Source organism: Salmo trutta, chromosome 12, assembly GCF_901001165.1.
Source record: "Salmo trutta chromosome 12, fSalTru1.1, whole genome shotgun sequence".
Taxonomy (NCBI): Eukaryota; Metazoa; Chordata; class Actinopteri; order Salmoniformes; family Salmonidae; genus Salmo; species Salmo trutta.
The window spans coordinates 24771505-24791757 of NC_042968.1; the positions used below are offsets into that span (position 1 = coordinate 24771505).

The 20253-nt window shown below is 45.2% G+C and overlaps 1 protein-coding gene across 5 annotated transcripts in view; it reads left to right on the forward strand.

Annotated features, from left to right (window-relative positions):
* The window catches only part of LOC115203234 (transcription factor SOX-6), a 193700-nt gene that overhangs the window by 20541 nt on the left and 152906 nt on the right, over positions 1 to 20253 (forward strand). For all 5 annotated transcript variants that reach the window (XM_029767735.1, XM_029767739.1, XM_029767734.1 and 2 more), the window contains one exon: positions 14791 to 14861. The gene's annotated coding sequence lies outside the window, so the exon portion shown is untranslated. The remainder of the gene's footprint in view (positions 1 to 14790; positions 14862 to 20253) is intronic.

Here is a 20253-nt window from a genome sequence, read left to right on the forward strand (position 1 = left end):
CCTAGAGATTAACGTACTTTGGTGCGAAAAGTGCAAATCAATCCCAGATACTGGAGGAAACAGGTACAGAAGTATCTATATCCACAGTAAAACAAGGCCTATATCGACATAACCTGAAAGGCCGCTCAGCAAGGACGAAGCCACTGCTCCAAAACCGCCATAAAAAAGCCACACTACGGTTTGCAACTGCACATGGGGACAAAGATCATACTTTTTGGAGAAATATCCTCTAGTCTGATGAAACAAAAATAGAACTGATTGGCCATAATGACCATCGTGCAAGCCGAAGAACACCATCCCAACCGTGAAGCAAGGGGGTGGCAGCATCATGTTGTGGGGGTGCTTTGCTGCAGGAGGGACTGGTGCACTTCACAAAATAGATGGCATCATGAGAAAGGAAAACTATGTGGATATATTGAAGCAACATCTCAAGACATCAGTCAGGAAGTTAAAGCTTGGTCACAAATGAGTCTTCCAAATGGACAATGACCCCAAGCATACTTCTAAAGTTGTGTCAAAATGGCTGAAGGACAACAAAGTCAAGGTATTGGAGTGGCCATCACAAAGCCCTGACCTCAATCCTATTGAAAATTTGTGGGCAGAACTGTAAAAGCGGGTGCGAGCAAGGAGGCCTACAAACCTGACTCAGTTACACCAGCTCTGTCAGGAGGAATGGGCCAAAATGTACCCAACTTATTGTGGGAAGCTTGTCGAAGGCTACCCAAAACGTTTGACCCAAGTTAAACAATTTAAAGGCAATGCTACCAAATACCATTTGAGTGTATGTAAACTTCTGACCCACTGGGAATGGGATGAAAGAAATAAAAGCTGAAATAAATCATTCTCTCTACTATTATTCTGACATTTCACATTCTTAAAATGAAGTGGTGATTATAATTGACCTAAGACAGGGAATCTTTACATGGATTAAATGTCAGAAATTTTGAAAAGCTGAGTTTAAATGTATTTGGCTAAGATGTATGTAAACTTCCGACTTCAACTGTACATGTGACTTGTGCTATCAGAATATGAAGGTCGATTTGAAAAGACAGGTCATATTGTGGTCGGATTGTGTTCAGATCTGGCTAACCATTTCAGGAAGTGGTCAGGGACACATTTTGTGCAGATTTCTCCTCAATCTGGATGCAATCAGGCTACCGAAAGCGCATACAGTGGGCAACGTCATCAGCACTCTGCCAACAAGTCTCCAGAAAAGTTGTTTTCGGAACGAGAGGCACCTTTTTTCATTAATGTTGGAGGAAATACTTTCCTAGCCTGTGCGGAATATGTTTGCTGGCTTCATAAATGCTAGCCAGCTGTCTTATTTAAAAATATATATAATTTGTGTGGGAGAGTTATGCTAACCTGTGTGCAATCCCTTTAGCTTTGCTAGCTAGATTTCTGGCTAGTTACAGAGGTTAGCTGGCTAGTTAGCTACAGTAGTTGGCTACTGCCATCTAGTTGTTGTTGTTGTGTTATCATCAGATTTTGCCTGTTCCACCGTTTGCAGAATGCATACTGGCATTTGGATATTTCCTGTGGGAAAAGGTAATCCGGACACGGTAGACACATTTAAATGTAGGTGAAGAGGCATGACACGTTCAGAATTCCATCATCACAACTCCATGATCAGAATAAAAAAGCTGCATGAACTGTCAAGTCTATACACGATCAGAGCAGCTACCTAACAAACAAAGAAACAAAAACAATCACCAAACAAATATGAAGATCTCCACAATAAGACGAGGCAGAAATGTGCTGGTGGAGCCTCTAAGCCTCTATCTTAGACTTGGTTCCCACCAGCATCAATCTCAGCATTTGTCAGTGTGCTGTAGTTATTTGCTACAGACTGGCAGGCAGGCAGCACAGAGAGTCTGGCAGTATAGTACAGGCTCCTAGCCCTGAGCCTGGAGCCCTCCCTCCCTCCGGGGGGAGCTGGGCTGCACAGCTCCTAAGCTTTAACATGGTCTGTGCCATGTTGTAATGGGCTCCCAGGGCATGATTGGAATATAATAACTGTTTCACTTTGTTTTTCTTACCCCCCTCACTCTCCACAAATGTAAAATGTGCCCGGCTACATGGGATATATAGTAGGAGCTGTGATGTAAAATGTTATTGCTGGATATGCAGACTAGGAACATTTGGATTATTTTCCAAAATCTGCCGGGCAGAAAGCATTATGATGTCACAAAGACCACATTGTAGCCAGTTTGAGTGTACAGAGCTGTGTTTCCTTCTCTTTCTCTCTTGTTCTGTACATTATCCGGCCACCTTCTGTGCTCCCTGCCCAGGCTACAGGCTTACTTCATGCCCGTTTCCTTTTCTTGTGCTGTGAATCAATGCACAATGGCCCTATAGGACCACTTACATAATGGAAAAAGTACATATATCTTTGCACAGACAAAGTACAGTTTGAAAGGTTTAGTAAGCTTCAATTACACTATGACATTATTATGAATTATGGTTTTCACCCTGTTATGTGAATAGTGATTGTATTACAACATGGTTACACATGTTATAATAACAATGTCAACATATTTGATTACAGAGTTTATTACAATATCCAAGTATTTGTGTGTAGTAGAGTATAATGTGAACACACACACTCATGGTCTTTGGCTGAACCAAGTGATCTTGTGTTATCGCTCAATGACTTCAATTACAGTATGACCAGGAGGCCAATATGTTTCCAGCCATCCTCTGTCTGAGGCCTGTAGCTGTCTGACAGGGACCATCTGATTGGCTGTGTACAATGGCAGCATCATGGGAATGGAAATGCATCCAGTAGTTAAGTGAACAACCATGCATCTTCTGTTTTCACACTAATTGAATGTGGCACTAAAATATGCTGGCAAGAGGCCCTTACCTTGTTTGACTTATTTATTGCCTGACTGGAGAGGTAATTCAACCTCCTCATTTCAAAGGCTCTTTTTGGTCCAGAAAAAGAGTGTAAAACTCAATTAGGCTAGTGATCAGTGACTGAAACACTACATTTGTTTTCCTGTGAGGGGGAAGCAGAGCTGGGGAGTGGAGGAGAGCAACTAGAGCCCTGATCTCTTAGCTACTGTACCCCCCCCCCCACCGCTGCCACGCAAAGCTACAGGGTGAGGGGAGAGGGGAGAGAGAGCCCATGCAGTCCCTGCCATGTCACACGAGATTTGTGTCCTCCTTTTAAATCATTTCCCTCTTTAGAAGATTAAGAATGCAGAAATATTCTCAAAGCGATCATTTTCCCTACTCCCAAATGGACTAGTGCATTTGCAAACGCCACTATTAATTGCTGGTTTTAAAGAAGACAAATGATCCCTGCAACCGTAAATAAAAACAAAAATCAGAGGTTATCATTTTAATTGTTCAACTGGCTGTACAGGGGCCAGTGGAGCCAGCACAGAGCATATGCACCAATCATCATCAGATTTACAGCCTAACCTACTTGGAAGGCAATATCAGTCTTACATGCTAATTGTTGTACCGTTGTTTATTCTTCATCTAGATATTGCTCTGGTATCTCAGAACACAATGTACCATTCCCAATGTACTCTATGGACACCGTGGGAATCCTGTTTATTTCCCTTCCAACCTTTTCATCTCAGAGAATACTGTTGTTCAACAGAGCCTTGCTTTGTGACCTGCTTCTTCTGTATCAGTCTTGGTCAAGAAGTTCACCACTAGACACATTTATCAGGATGCATGGACTTGAATTGTAGATCTAAACATTTATGACTACATTGCAAATGCATGACTGAAATGGCAACACAGACTGTGCCTGTGTGCTTCTGTTTGAAGAGGGACAAAACAACAAGAATCATTTGCGGCCACCGATGTGCCTTGTTCTAACCTGATCTTTTCTGGATCAATTGTTTCCTTTCTGGTTTAATTCACCATGTGATTGACTTTCAGTGCTTTACTGTTGGAAAATATCCACACTGAGCCGTGCTGCCTGAAATAGGGAAGTCATTTGAATACAGATGCTCACAGCTTAGGCCTGGTCACAGGATGCCGCTCCGAGTCAGGAGACAATTGCAGGTTGATTATGTTGCTACTGACAGAAGTTGCAACTCCTTTGTGCGGCTGAGATATTTGCATTTAAATGCTTATTGTAGGCATCTAAAAAGCATAAAGACTGATTGTAGCTTTGGCTGCTGGGTACTAGCAAAAAAGAGAGAATTGCAATAAGGGAGATTGACATGGAAATTAGGAAATTATTTTCGAACCGAAGGTTGAAATAAATAAGTAGGTCTGTGTTGTTGTTTTGTGGTGGTGGTTTTCATTCTTGATTTGTATTGAGTGGGTCCGTTGTCAGATTGCATGTTTGTAGTAAGACTGCGTTTCAAATTGTTTGTATCTAATACACAGTAGAATGATTCTTTCTGATTGAGGTGTTTTCTTGGATATCTTTGTATATACCACAACATTTTGTCAATGTATTTTTCCCTGCGTTTGCTTCATACTGCATGTTTGTGTGTGACAAGCTCTGTGTATTCCACACTGTGTCAGTCATCTGTCCATGTGATTGTGTGTGAATGTGTTTGGTGCCATTTTTATGGTTTTGAGAGCTGTCTGTGTGGATGTTGAATGTGTGTTTTTATTAGCTTTCACAAAAGCTGTATGTTTGTGTGAGTGACTCTTTCTATGGTATCCGTGTGTATATGTGTTTGACAGGCTCTGATATGATGACAGAGTGTGTCTGTGCCGGGTGCCCATAGCCGAGTGATGCCCCTGCTGATTCTGTGCCTCTGGCCCTTTGTCCTGCAGCACTCAGCGTGTCTGCTTCCTCAGGAGACTGACAGGCCTCTCCAGTGTGACCACACAAAGGACCAGCCTTCTTTGAGGTGTTAAAAACTTCCATTTATGCATCTCCCTGGACAAAAAGCACCAAGCCCATTTGAGTCCGGTGGCGACACAGGCAGACATTGTGGCCACGCTTCCCCAGCACTCATTTCACAGATTCTGAAACCAGTATGTGGTGAACAGGATTTGAGGGGCTAAAGTGCCCCACGAGGGCCAGGCGATAAGAGGGAGAAACACCACCACTCAGTAAACTAGAAGATGGGGCTGTGGAAAATAAGTACATTACCTGAGAGAGAACTATGCTTGTTTTCAGAACCCCCCACTCAATAGGAGAGAGAGAGAGGGAGAGAGAGAGGGAGAGAGAGAGAGAGAGAGAGGGAGAGAGAGGGAGAGAGAGAGGGAGAGAGGGAGAGAGAGAGAGAGAGAGAGAGAGAGAGAGAGAGAGAGAGAGAGAGAGAGAGAGAGAGAGAGAGAGAGAGAGAGAGAGAGAGAGAGAGAGAGAGAGAGAGAGAGAGAGAGAGAGAGAGAGAGAGAGAGAGAGAGAGAGAGAGAGAGAGAGAGAGAGAGAGAGAGGAGAGAGAGAGAGAGAGAGAGAGAGAGAGAGAGAGAGAGAGAGAGAGAGAGAGAGAGAGAGAGATTGAGAACGGGGAGAGAGAGAGAGAGAGAGAGAGAGAGAGATTGAGAAACGGGGAGAGAGAGAAACGGGGAGAGAGAGAGATTGAGAAACGGGGAGAGAGAGAAACGGGGAGAGGGAGAGAGAGAGAAACGGGGAGAGAGAGAAACGGGGAGAGAGAGAGAGAGAGAGAAACGGGGAGAGAGAGAAACGGGGAGAGAGGGAGAGAGAGAGAGAGAGAAACGGAGAGAGAGAGGGAGAGGGAGAGAGAGAGAAACGGAGAGAGAGAGGGAGAGGGAGAGAGGGAGAAACAGAGAGAGAGAGAGAGAGAAAGGGGGGGAGAGAATATCCTCTCTTAGAGAAGGAAGAAAAGAAAAGCCTTCTGCTACTGTGGGGGAATACATCCCAGAAGCTGAGAATAGTAGACAAATCAACAACCAAAAGACACGGCTATCCTCTAAGTTTACACTATTCTTGTCTTTGAGTGGACAATATGTGAGTGTGAGTCAAAGAGAATTGACAGGCTGCACACCCGGCTGTTACTAACACAGGGGACATGAATACCTCCTGCGGTGGATTTAACCAGGTAGGCTAGTTGAGAACAAGTTCTCATTTACAACTGCGACCTGGCCAAGATAAAGCAAAGCAGTGTGACACAAACAACAACACAGAGTTACACATGGAATAAACAAACGTACAGTCAATAACACAATAGAAAAAGTCTATATACAAGGTGTGCAAATGAGGTAGGATAAGGGAGGTAAAGGCAATAAATAGGCCATAGTGGTGAAATAATTACGATATAGCAATTAAACACTGGAGTGATAGATGTGCAGAAGATGAGTGTGCAAGTAGAGATACTGGGGTGCAAAGGAGCAAAATAAATTAAATAAATAACTGTATGGGGATGAGGTAGTTGGATGGGCTATTTACAGATGAGTTATGTACAGGTGCAGTGATCTGTGGGCTGCTCTGACAGCTGGTGCTTAAAGCTAGTGAGGGAGATAAGAGTCTCCAGCTTCAGTGATTTTTGCTGTTCGTTCCAGTCATTGGCAGCAGAGAACTGGAAGGAGAGGCGGCCGAAGGAGGAATTGGCTTTGGGGGTGACCAGTGAAATATACCTGCTGGAGCGCATGCTACGGGTGGGTGCTGCTATGGTGACCAGTGAGCTGAGATAAGGCGGGGCTTTACCTAGAAAAGACTTATAGATGACCTGGGGCCAGTGGGTTTGGTAACGAATATGAAGCGATTGCCAGCCAACGAGAGCATACAATTGAAGCCTTGGATTGAAGCCTTCTAGTGGCTGGTCATTTCTCTATCCAACCACCTCTGTAAATTGACTTTTATTCTTGTTATTTGAGGCAGAGTAAATCACATGTAATGTATTTGCGGTGCGGCAGGCATATGAAATAACGGTTTGATCACAGAGCTGTCTGCCTCTCTTCACAAACACAGGGAAGAATGTTTGATTCTCCCTTTACCGCACCACTGTTATTCACAGAGTAATAGTGAAACACTCAATAAGACAGAGTCAAAAGCCCTGTCAGTGTTTCAGCCCTCCACAATAAAGACATTATTGTGTGGTGTCACTTTCTCAGCCTCTCCTGACCTGAGTGTGATTGACAATGGTGAGTGTTTCAGGCAGGTCTACTTTGATCGTTGTGACAGGAGGCCTGGTGCAGCTCCATCTTTAATCTGTGCCTGTCGTGTTCACATGAGAGAGAGGCAGAGAGGAGAGAGAAAGAGAGAGAGGGGGGACAAAGACAGAGACAAAGAGCAAATAGAGAGAGAGACACAGTGATGGAGACAGACAGACTGAAATAAAGAGGGAGTGAGGGAGAAAGAGAGAGAGAAAGAAAGAGAGAGCAAGGCAGAAAGAGAAAGAAGGGGAGAGCGGGGAGGCTGTGACAGGTAATAGTGTGCTGAAGCAGCTGTGTCTGGCTGTGATTGGACCGTTTCCAGCACCAAATAACTTAATGATATGGTGGATTTTTTTGCGTGGAAATAAAGCTTGTCTTTGTGAACTCATATTCTTTGGCATGCCTGTGCAGTGTGCACTGTGCCAGAGGGAATGTATAGCTTTCTGTTAATCAAGTTATCATAGGGACATCAGAGCTCTGTCTCCTCAACTGCTCTTCTCTCTCTCCTCCCCCTGTTGTAGCCTGCCAACAGCCAGGTAACTGCAGCCCTGCTAACCTCCCTGCTGACCTGGGCATCAGCTTCTATTAGCCCAGACATGGCTTTGCCCTCCCCTTTTTGTAATGACGGCCATTCATTCACTGCATACTACAGCTATGCTTTTTCTCATTCGCGGTGGGCGATGTGGGGAAAGTGGGTTGATTTTGAGGACTTGGATATTGAATCTGACAATGGCTTGAGCCGAGTGCACTAATAGACATTTCTGCAGCAGAATTCTCACCCCCCTTCTCTCCCCTCCACCCCCATTTCCCCAAGGCTCCCTGCTGTTTAGCCTGGACTGCTGTTATGGGCCCACCTCATTGCCTTATCCCCCCACCCACCCAGCCCTCCCATAGTCCCCAGCCCTGGCTGGGCCACTGCTGCCTCTCTCTGTCTGTAGAGATAACCAGGTCTCAGCCAGGTGGGGACCAACACGCTGATGGCAAAAAGATTGCCTCCATTGTCAAAATAACTACCTCTGCAAAATCCCTACTTTAACATGTTTGGACTAGAAAGAGTGAGGGCTGGAATAGTGCACTGGGGATATTTAGAAAATGTTGCAGATCTGGATACAGCTGTGTTGTGCAGGGGATTGGTTTGTCCTGTACATATTTGCATATGCACCCACGCGCGCGCGCGCACACACACACACACACACACACACACACACACACACACACACACACACACACACACACACACACACACACACACACACACACACACACACACACACACACACACACACACACACACACAGCTGAACAATGTCAATGGCAGTCTCATATGTGTATTCATGTGTGTCTTTGCTTTGTTTGTCCTGTCTGGACATTGACAGAGAAAAATACACTTGTGTAATACCGTTCTACCAACCCTGACCTGAACGCTCATGGCAACTGTATAGTTGTTCTGAAGGTTGGCCATTGATTCTCAGCCACGTGCATATGATGGTCAGCGAGAGAGACATTACCCCGTCATGTGCTGGGTAATCAAGCCGAGCCCCCTGTAGATGACCACATGTCTGGAATCTGAAGGTTCATTTGATTGGATCCTCTCTCTTCGGTGATGTCTGTGGAACAGCCTTCACTTACATATGAAAGGAAGGATTTCAGGCCAAATGGTAGCTCCAGAGGGCATACGTTCAATCTGTAACATACGGATAAATGAAAAGTAACCAAGCGAGAAAGAGAGAGAGAGGTTTTTGTATTAGTGTATAAATTTACTATAAATCCTTCTTTAACACGACAGTCATGTGCGTTTTGGATTATGGCCCTAGAGGCCTGCTTTCACTCGTTAGCCCTGACACACACAGGGCTGTGGTCTGGTGTTGGAGGAGGGTCCTGACACAGGGTTGTGGTGTTGGAGGAGGGTCCTGACACAGGGTTGTGGTGTTGGAGGAGGGTCCTGACACAGGGTTGTGGTGTTGGAGGAGGGTCCTGACACAGGGTTGTGGTGTTGGAGGAGGGTCCTGACACAGGGTTGTGGTGTTGGAGGAGGGTCCTGACACAGGGTTGTGGTGTTGGAGGAGGGTCCTGACACAGGGTTGTGGTGTTGGAGGAGGGTCCTGACACAGGGTTGTGGTGTTGGAGGAGTGTCCTGACACAGGGTTGTGGTGTTGGAGGAGGGTCTTGACACAGACTGTGGTGTTGGAGGAGGGTCCTGACACAGGGTTGTGGTGTTGGAGGAGGGTCTTGACACAGGCTGTGGTGTTGGAGGAGGGTTCTGACAAAGGGCTGTGGTGTTGGAGGAGTGTCCTGACACAGGGCTGGGGTGTTGGAGGAGGGTCCTGACACAGGCTGTGGTGTTGGAGGAGGGTCCTGACACAGGGTTGTGGTGTTGGAGGAGGGTCCTGACACAGGCTGTGGTGTTGGAGGAGGGTCCTGACACAGGGTTGTGGTGTTGGAGGAGGGTCCTGACACAGGCTGTGGTGTTGGAGGAGGGTCCTGACACAGGGCTGTGGTGTTGGAGGAGGGTCCTGACACAGGCTGTGGTGTTGGAGGAGGGTCCTGACACAGGGTTGTGGTGTTGGAGGAGGGTCTTGACACAGGCTGTGGTGTTGGAGGAGGGTCCTGACACAGGGTTGTGGTGTTGGAGGAGGGTTCTGACACAGGGTTGTGGTGTTGGAGGAGGGTCCTGACACAGGCTGTGGTGTTGGAGGAGGGTCCCGACACAGGCTGTGGTGTTGGAGGAGGGTCCTGACACAGGGTTGTGGTGTTGGAGGAGGGTCCTGACACAGGCTGTGGTGTTGGAGGAGGGTCCTGACACAGGGTTGTGGTGTTGGAGGAGGGTCCTGACACAGGGTTGTGGTGTTGGAGGAGGGTCTTGACACAGGCTGTGGTGTTGGAGGAGGGTCCTGACACAGGGTTGTGGTGTTGGAGGAGGGTTCTGACACAGGGCTGGGGTGTTGGAGGAGGGTCCTGACACAGGGCTGTGGTGTTGGAGAAGTGTCCTGACACAGGGTTGTGGTGTTGGAGAAGTGTCCTGACACATGCTGTGGTGTTGGAGAAGTGTCCTGACACAGGCTGTGGTGTTGGAGAAGTGTCCTGACACAGGCTGTGGTGTTGGAGAAGTGTCCTGACACAGGGTTGTGGTGTTGGAGGAGGGTCCTGACACAGGCTGTGGTGTTGGAGAAGTGTCCTGACACAGGGTTGTGGTGTTGGAGAAGTGTCCTGACACAGGGTTGTGGTGTTGGAGAAGTGTCCTGACACAGGGCTGTGGTGTTGGAGAAGTGTCCTGACACAGGGCTGTGGTGTTGGAGAGTGTCCTGACACAGGGTTGTGGTGTTGGAGGAGGGTCCTGACACAGGCTGTGGTGTTGGAGGAGGGTCCTGACACAGGCTGTGGTGTTGGAGGAGGGTCCTGACACAGGGTTGTGGTGTTGGAGGAGGGTCCTGACAAAGGGCTGTTGTGTTGGAGGAGTGTCCTGACACAGGGCTGGGGTGTTGGAGAAGTGTCCTGACACAGGGTTGTGGTGTTGGAGGAGGGTCCTGACACAGGGCTGTGGTGTTGGAGAGGTGTCCTGACACAGGGCTGTGGTGTTGGAGGAGGGTCCTGACACAGGGCTGTGGTGTTGGAGAGGTGTCCTGACACAGGGCTGTGGTGTTGGAGAGGTGTCCTGACACAGGGCTGGGGTGTTGGAGAAGTGTCCTGACACAGGGCTGGGGTGTTGGAGAAGTGTCCTGACACAGGGTTGTGGTCTGGTGTTGGAGGAGGGTCCTGACACAGGGTTGTTGTCTGGTGTTGGAGGAGGGTCCTGACACAGGGTTGTGGTGTTGGAGAAGTGTCCTGACACAGGGTTGTGGTGTTGGAGAGTGTCCTGACACAGGGCTGTGGTGTTGGAGAAGTGTCCTGACACAGGGCTGTGGTGTTGGAGAGTGTCCTGACACAGGGCTGTAATGTTGGAGAAGTGTCCTGACACAGGGCTGTGGTGTTGGAGAGTGTCCTGACACAGGGCTGTGGTGTTGGAGAAGTGTCCTGACACAGGGCTGTGGTGTTGGAGAGTGTCCTGACACAGGGCTGTGGTGTTGGAGAAGTGTCCTGACACAGGGCTGTGGTGTTGGAGAGTGTCCTGACACAGGGCTGTGGTGTTGGAGAAGTGTCCTGACACAGGGCTGTGGTGTTGGAGAAGTGTCCTGACACAGGGCTGGGGTGTTGGAGAGTGTCCTGACACAGGGCTGTGGTGTTGGAGAAGTGTCCTGACACAGGGCTGTGGTGTTGGAGAAGTGTCCTGACACAGGGCTGGGGTGTTGGAGAGTGTCCTGACACAGGGCTGTGGTGTTGGAGAAGTGTCCTGACACAGGGCTGGGGTGTTGGAGAGTGTCCTGACACAGGGCTGTGGTGTTGGAGAAGTGTCCTGACACAGGGCTGAAGTGTTGGAGAGTGTCCTGACACAGGGATGTGGTGTTGGAGAAGTGTCCTGACACAGGGCTGTGGTGTTGGAGAGTGTCCTGACACAGGGATGTGGTGTTGGAGAAGTGTCCTGACACAGGGCTGTGGTGTTGGAGAGTGTCCTGACACAGGGATGTGGTGTTGGAGAAGTGTCCTGACACAGGGCTGTGGTGTTGGAGAGTGTCCTGACACAGGGCTGTGGTGTTGGAGAGTGTCCTGACACAGGGATGTGGTGTTGGAGAAGTGTCCTGACACAGGGCTGTGGTGTTGGAGAGTGTCCTGACACAGGGCTGTGGTGTTGGAGAGTGTCCTGACACAGGGCTGTGGTGTTGGAGAGTGTCCTGACACAGGGATGTGGTGGGGTTTTAGTGGAGGGTCCCTGTAATATAGTCTAGCGGTTTGGCCAAAGACAAAGGAAAGGAAAGGCCACCCTTTGACAGAACTACCTCAGGTGTCCTTGAGCTCTCTGGCCCGGGGCCTTTGAAGTGAGCACTGTTAGTCTGTCTGTTGGGCTTGTTTAAAGGGCTTTCTGTTTGACAGATCAATCCCTCTGCATCTCTAGTGTGGGACATAGATAAATGTTGATTTTTCTTTAAAAGCGGTGCTGTCTGTAATGTGTGGCAACCCCCTGACTGACTGTCCACCTGTGGTTTAATGAGAATGATCTATTTGGCTTATAGCTCACCACCCCCGATGTCTCAGGTACTCCAGTAGTGCAGACAGCTGGTGGTTCTCTATGTGCCGTGTGTGTGTGTGTGTGTGTGTGTGTGTGTGTGTGTGTGTGTGAGAAAGTGTGTGAAAGTGTATGTTTGTGTGTTAGAGCAAAAGATACTGTCCATTCAGTGTGTGTATGTGTTAACTTTGTGTTAGTTTCTGTTTATGTGTGTTGTGTTTCAGTGCGGTTTGTTGTCACCACCCTCTCTGTAACAGCTGAGTAAAAAAATCAGCCAGTTAAAAGGCTCTATGGTTATTGTGGACACAATGATTGGGTGATAAAAGTGTTGGGGGAAACTAATAAACTGAATTTGGAGTTGATTGGGATTCTGTTTTAATGAATCCATGATCGTTTAATTAGGGAAAGGAAGGGTTCCCATCTCTGTGTTATTTCCCCAGCAGCCCGTAGGCTGTGTTCTCAGCAGGAGAAGAGCTGCTGTACTGCATCACACTACAATAGTCTCTGTCTGAGACACTCACAGAGGGATTACAACATTTGTTTCATTATTTGTAATATCACTCTGGTTTTTCTTATTTTTTATAATCATAATGTTTTTTTCTCCAGACAAATGTTTAGTTTAAATAAGACATTACATATTGTCTTATTAATTACAGAATTACATATTGTCTATTTGTCTGTTACTTTCCTCATTGTTTCAATTAACATCACATTAATAATTCAAAGGCTTGTACATTTCTTCCCCCTGCAATTAAAAGAGCTCTCATTTATTAACGGGAATGAGTCAGATGTTATACACTGAGTGTACAAAACATTATGAACACCTGCTCTTCCATGACATAGACTGACCAGGTAAATCCAGGTGAAAGCTATGATCCCTTATTGATGTCACTTGTTAAATCCACTTCAATCAGTGTAGATGAAGGGGAGGAGACAGATTAAAGAAGGATTTTTAAGCCTTAAGAAAATTGAGACATGGATATGTGCAATTCAATATTAGGAAGATGTTCTTAATGTTTTGTAAACTCAGTTTATGTTTCATAAAGAAACACTTGTTTGTTGAATTACTACCCTGGTTATGTCTTTAATACAGTGGGCTATGATAGTCTGGGTGGAGAGCGCTCTTAGTGGGTTTTGAAAGTAAAAATGTGTGTGTGTGTGTAGATGTCTGTCCGTCTTTCTGTCTTTGTTTGTTTCTCTATTTGTCCATCTGCCTGTCTCTCTCTGTGTGTGTGTGTGTGTGTGTGTGTGTGTGTGTGTGTGTGTGTGTGTGTGTGTGTGTGTGTGTGTGTGTGTGTGTGTGTGTGTGTGTGTGTGTGTGTGTGTGTGTGTGTGTGTGTGTGTGTGTGTGTGTGTGTGTGTGTGTGTGTGTGTGCAGTACAGTGCAGAGAGGTGAGACAGTGTGGTGTGGACACTGGCAGACTGCTGGCTAGGACGGCTGGGTCCTTTGAGAGGTTGGACTGTCAGCTCAGAGGTGCTATAAAGATGACAGCAGATTACCATTCAGTCAGGGCCAGTCTGTGGGCCTTCTCTCTCCTATTGTTACTTTCAGTCTCAAGGCTGCACATTCAGATCCATTCTCCCTGGCCTACTCTATTAACCCTCCATCCTCTCTGACTGAGATCTCTTTTCTGTACTTTGACACCAATTGCAAATGTGTTGGTATATTTCTCTGGTCTGCTGTTGGTATCTTTTATTCCCTGCCTAGCCGCAGGAGACCAAGGTACAGTAGCACAAATTACTGGCAGATCAATTAAGTGTGACCTTAAAAACCTCTGTCCTGGTTTAATTGGCGGTGCTGAAGCAGGGTAATTGTATAAATCAGCTGTTAATGAGATCGCAGCTTGTTGTGAAAAACAAGATAATATGAGGAAATGAACATCAATGAGCTTTGTGCCGTTTCAGGCCCGCGTTGTGGCTGTGCACAATGATCACTCCACTTCTCTCTCACTTTGGATGTTGTTGTGGTTCCTGTTTTGGTGTGTTATTTTTCCACTTCCTGGAGGTAGAAATATTGATGTTAAATTCCGGGTTAGATAATGGCTTAAAGTGGTATGTCCATATTGCAGAGGCTTCGGGTTGTTTGTGTTTTCCCTAACAGAACAGAGCTCTGGCGGCTGGGCTCAGAGAGAGACATGCCGTCACTAGCAGAGCATGCTGCTAAATAAATCATTAGCCTGTCGCGCTCGAGGAAAGAAAGTCCAAATTAAATACAATAACCACTTTATATGAAAGCCATGTAATAGTGGAATCTACTGGCTGTAGGACAGATTAATGAGGTATTAGAGAAGTGTATTTTAAACATTGTCTAGGACGTAGTCCCGATCTCTTTCATTAATAAAGCTGTTTTACCTCAGCTGTAGACGTTCTGACCATGGGCCAGCAGTCACCTTCTCCTCCTTACCCCCCTCCCTCCTATCTCCCTCTCTCTCCTTTCCTCTCCAAGTTTGTTTTGATATTTGCAAATAAAGTTATGTTACTGATCGTATCGATTTTCTTTTAATAACGTATCCATAAAATATGTTGTTTTGAATTGAATGTCCTGGGATGGATTGTTTAACTGTTTGGATAAAGAATTAATATACATATTTTTTAAAGATGGACAAAGAGACATTTATATATTTTGTCTGTTTTTCTTATCATTTCAGGTCACTTTCATGAGTTCAAAATCAACTAACCAGTGATCGCTGGGTGCTGGGGATTTAATCTTTCTGTTCATGTAAGTACTCTTTTTCCTCCATTTTGATTTCTTTCTAAAGGCTATCCAGTTAGATTTGTCTTTTACCCCTGGAGTCTTCCATCCACATTGAATACCTGCATTGAATGAAATGCACAAATACATTCTAATATAATGGACGCTACAGAATAAGCTTATATTGTTGCTTCACATGGTCACTTTTACAATTTAGACCTACACTACATGACCAAAAGTATGTGGACACCTGCTCGTCAAACATCTCATTCCAAAATCATGGGCATTAATATGGAGTTGGTCCCCCCTTTACCGCTATAACAGCCTCCACTCTTCTGGGAAGGCTTTCCACTAGATGTTGGAACATTGCTGCGGTGACTTGCTTTCATTCAGCCATAAGAGCATTAATGAGGTAGGGCACTGATGTTGGGTGATTAGGCCTGGCTCACAGTCGGAGTTCCAATTCATCCCAAAGGTGTTCAGTGGGGTTGAGGTCAGGGCTCTGTGCAGGCCAGACAAGTTCTTCCACACCGATCTCAACAAAACATTTCTGAATGGACCTCAATTTGTGCACGGGGAATTGTCATGCTGAGATAGGAAAAGGCCTTCCCCAAACTGTTGCCACAAAGTTGGAAGCACAGAATAGTCTAGAATGTTATTGTATGCTGTAGCATTAAGATTTCCCTCCACTGGAACTAAGGGGCATACATCAAACCATGAAAGATAGTCCCAGACCATTATTCCTCATCCACCAAACTTTACAGTTGGCATGATGCATTGGGGCAGGTAGCGTTCTCCTGGCATCCACCAAACCCAGGTTAGTCCGTCGGACTGCCAGATGGTGAAGCATGATTCATCACTCCAGAGAACGCGTTTCCACTGCTCCAGAGTCCAATGGCGACGAGCTTTATACCACTCCAGCCGACGCTTGGCATTGTGCATGGTGATCTTAGGCTTGTGTGCAACTGCTCGGCTATGAAAAGTAATTTCATGTTGCATCCACAGGCAGTTTGGAACTCGGTAGTGTTGCAATCGAGGACAGACAATTTTTACGCATTACGTGCTTTAACACTCGGCGTTCTCATTCTGTGAGCTTGTGTGGCCTACCACTTCGCGGCTGAGCCATTGTTGCTCCTAGACGTTTCCACAATAACAACACTTACTGTTGACCGGGGCAGCTCTAGCAGGGCAGAAATTTGACGAACTGACTTGTTGGGAAGGTGGCATCCTATGATGGTGCCACTTTTAAAGTCACTGAGCTATTCAGTAAGGCCATTCTACTGCCAATGTTTGTCTATGGAGATTGCATGGCTGTGTGCTCGATTTTATACACCTGTCAGCAATGGGTGTAGCTGAAATAGCCTAATCCACTAATTTGAAGAGGTGTCCACATACTGTCGTATATATAGTGTATTTTGGAGTTGTTTATTCAGGTACTGAATCTGTATTTCTTCAGATTCTGCTTTTATTTCCAGTAAAAAGAAAAATACTGCACACAATCTGAGGTTAAAGTACATTTTGACACCTACGTTCATGTATTCTAGCTTTAGTTGTATATAGAGGTTGAATACAGAAGACCATGGAACTGTGACACGTACATGCATGGTCAGGCTAGCTAATGACGTCAAGGCCTTGTGAGGCTTGTGAACCCTCTGTGAGTTTACCTCAACCTCTGAGGCCCTTAGAAAACTAAACCCAGGTGTCTTGGTTTTTGTCCTCACTTTCCATTTCTACCTCCATTGTAGCATGTATAGTGCTTTTGATTCTATTCTCTACGCTAATGTCGGCTGCTGTTATTGGTAGTTTATGGCTGCGTGTCGTCTCAATAAGAACATTCACAAGAGGGAAGAAAGAGTCCATTTCAGGAAACGCAGGCAGCGCCTCCGAAAACAGCCAGTATATGGCTGCACTATATTGCTACAATATGCCTTTAATGGGAGCTCTCTCTGCTGCTGCCGCTGTTGTAATAAAATTGTATCTGAGAAAATGTTTCTTGAGCAAATAAAGCCGAGAAAGTTTAGTTGATTTTAATCTTTTTTCAAATGTCAGTTGGAGATGGTTTCCGGAGAGGCAGGACTGAATGATATTAATGTGGCTGAGGAGTCCTTGTTGGTCCTGCATAATCAACTGTGGCACTGATAAGAGTCAATCCCATCTCAAAGTTCACGGCCATTTACTAATACCAACGGTTTATCTCTGCCATTTCTCCTCAAACACAATTGTCTTCAGTGCAGATCAATGCTCCCATCTAAAGCAAACTGGCTTATGGTTTTCTGATTTGTTTTGAAGGGAGTGTGGGCTTGTCTTTAGCTCCAGTGAGCAGATAGAATGGTTGAATAACAAAGTCTTAGCAGTGATTACTCCTTTTGTCTGCCTAGCCTGTCAGTCAAGCCATTATCACATCCTGTCTCTCTTTGTTACTATAATGATAGGGTTCACATCGGTCAGCTGCTCAGGTAACAAAAAAAAGAGCCAGATATCATTTCGCTATTTATTTAGTTTAACATCCATCTGGCTGTGAGCTGTCTAGTCCTTTTTTGATTCTATCGTTTTAGAACATATTATAAAATGTCACTTGTTTAGTTCTAATTTATCACCAATTAATACTGCTCAGTGAAAAAAGTTGATAAAGAATGGAAAGAGCATTCATTAGCCAGACTGTATCGCGTGCTAACACTGTGTAACACTGGTGAGCTCCTGATACTAGGAGCTCAGATGCAAAAATTTAATATCCAACGTTTCAACAGCCAAACTGTCTTCATCAGGGTATGATCACAAACACTGCGAGATGACTCGTTTATATAGTGTCAGAAGACACACAGGTGTCTGTAATCATGGCCAAGTGTGGCCTAATATCATTGGTTAATTCTCAAATATACAAATGGCATACAAAGAACAGCATACAAAAAACAAATGGATAGCATACGATCATAGATTCATTTTAGACTACACAAGCTTACAAACTTTTTGGAAGCAAACCACTCGATTTCGTCTCTGCGTTATATTGGCATCGAACATGTCACCCTCCCGAGGAGAGGGGATGACCTTAATAATTTATTGTTAAAACGAGAGGCTGCCTGGATCTTTAGTTTAAAGACCCTTGCACCCTTCGGTCTCAACATAGACTTTGATCTGAAGCCATTCTTGTGATTATTGTGACTTTGCCATTGTAATTGTTTGTAAGCTTGTGTAGTCTAAAATGAATCTATGATCGTATGCTATCCATTTTTTTTTGTATGCTGTTCTTTGTATGCCATTTGTATATTTGAGAATTAACCAATGATATTAGGCCACACTTGGCCATGATTACAGACACCTGTGTGTCTTCTGACACTATATAAACGAGTCATCTCGCAGTGTTTGTGATCATACCCTGATGAAGACAGCTTGGCTGTCGAAACGTTGGATATTACATTTTTGCATCTGAGCTCCTAGGGTGTGCGGCTCTCCCTTATTTTCAAGTTTTCTACTCCGTTAGCCAGCACCTCGCCTTAATAGGTGTGCGTTTCTTTTCCTTCTAGAGAGCTCCTGATACTACCACAGCTTTACACTTTGTAGTATTAGTAGTAAATAAACCAAAACAACAGTGGTCCCCACTGCTTCCTCTGGAGAGAAAGACCTGGAACCAAGACATTAACATTGCTATTGACAAGTTATAGGTTACCTGTCTCTATTTTGGGAATAAAACGGTTGGTTATTGTTGGACCAAAGGGAAAAAGATAACTACAGTAGCTACTGACTAAAAACAGAAAACATCAGCCATATGGTTGGCATAGGTACAGCTGGTTGAGTAACAGGGTAGGCCTTGTTGTCCACTGGTTAAGTGCATGTGTGTGTGTTTGTTTTTGTTGGAACAGCAAATGCTCCCAAGGATGTGTGTGTTGAATAAAGGACTTGGTACAATGTGTGTATAGACCTGAGATAGACTTTAGAGGTCTCCTACGTTACTTGAGATGCTCCCACTCATGAGGACCTTGATAGTGAATAGCCAATGGAATGAACACCTGAGCTTTTCTCTTCGAAGCAGAAAATAAGGTGCATTGTGGGAAAGATGCTTCTAGAATAACGTAATATAATTGTAAATGTTTTATTAAATTGTTATTCAGTGATTGTACGTGGTTGTCGTTGAACACAGCACCCAAATATTCCCATTTGAAGAGAAACTAGTGGACAGTTAGTACTTTGCTCGCACTGTTATTTAAGAAGTGTCAGTGTGCGTTAGAATAGATTATACCACACTCACTGTGTCTCCCTGTCTTACTGGTTTTAGATGGCCTGTGTGTGATGTTCCTAAGACCTGCTCCACTCCCCTGTGCTCTTCTACCAGCCAGACCTGACACACTCATTCATCTAAATCCTATGCAACTTGAATCTACATGTTTAATTAATCCTAAAACGAGGCGGTGAGTCATTTTGACGGTGTGTGGCTTGTTTTGCGGGACGACGTATTTAGTCACTTCTGTGTGAACTCATTTGGAAACACCCAGGTGTGGAGGGCCGGATACGCTCTTTGTCAGCGTGTGTCATCATGTAATAAGTGATGGACACACAGCAGTCACTCTGGGCTATGCTCAGTCCAGCACTGATGCCCCTCATGGGGAAGATCTGCTGGAGACGTTTTCTGAGAAATGAAATAAACAGCACTTCACCACAAAATGAAAATGAATAACCGTTGGTTGGTTATCTTCTCATCTATTATTTATCAAAAGAGCCTGTTGGTTCAGCCGACTGACCCTGCCTGCGCTGATTATGACCCGTGGTGTAGATGAACAGAGACTGTTTGACAAAGTGATTTTAATTTCATCAGCCTTGGTTTCAATTGCTCCAGAGGAACACTGGGAATATTCAAATTGATTGTTGGCAGATTTATTTACAGTTGAAGTCGGAAGTTTACATACACTTAGGTTGGAGTCATTAAAACTCGTTTTTCAACCACTCCACAAATTTCTTGTTAATAAACTAGAGTTTTGGCAAGTCGGTTAGGACATCTACTTTGTGCATGACACAAGTCATTTTTCCAACAATTGTTTACAGACAGATTATTTCACTTATAATTCACTGTATCACAATTCCAGTGGGTCAGAAGTTTACATGCACTAAGTTGACTGTGCCTTTAAACAGCTAGGAAAATTCCAGAAATTATGTTATGTATCTAGAAGCTTCTATTAGGCTAATTGACATAATTTGAGTCAATTGAAGGTGTACCTGTGGATGTATTTCAAGGCCTACCTTCAAACTCAGTGCCTCTTTGCTTGACATCATGGGAAAAAGAAAATAAATCTGCCAAGACCTCAAAAAAATTGTAGGCCTCCACAAGTCTGGTTCATCCTTGGGAGCAATTTCGAAATGCCTGAAGGTACCACTTTCATCTGTACAAACAATAGTACGCAAGTATAAACTCCATGGGACCACACAGCCG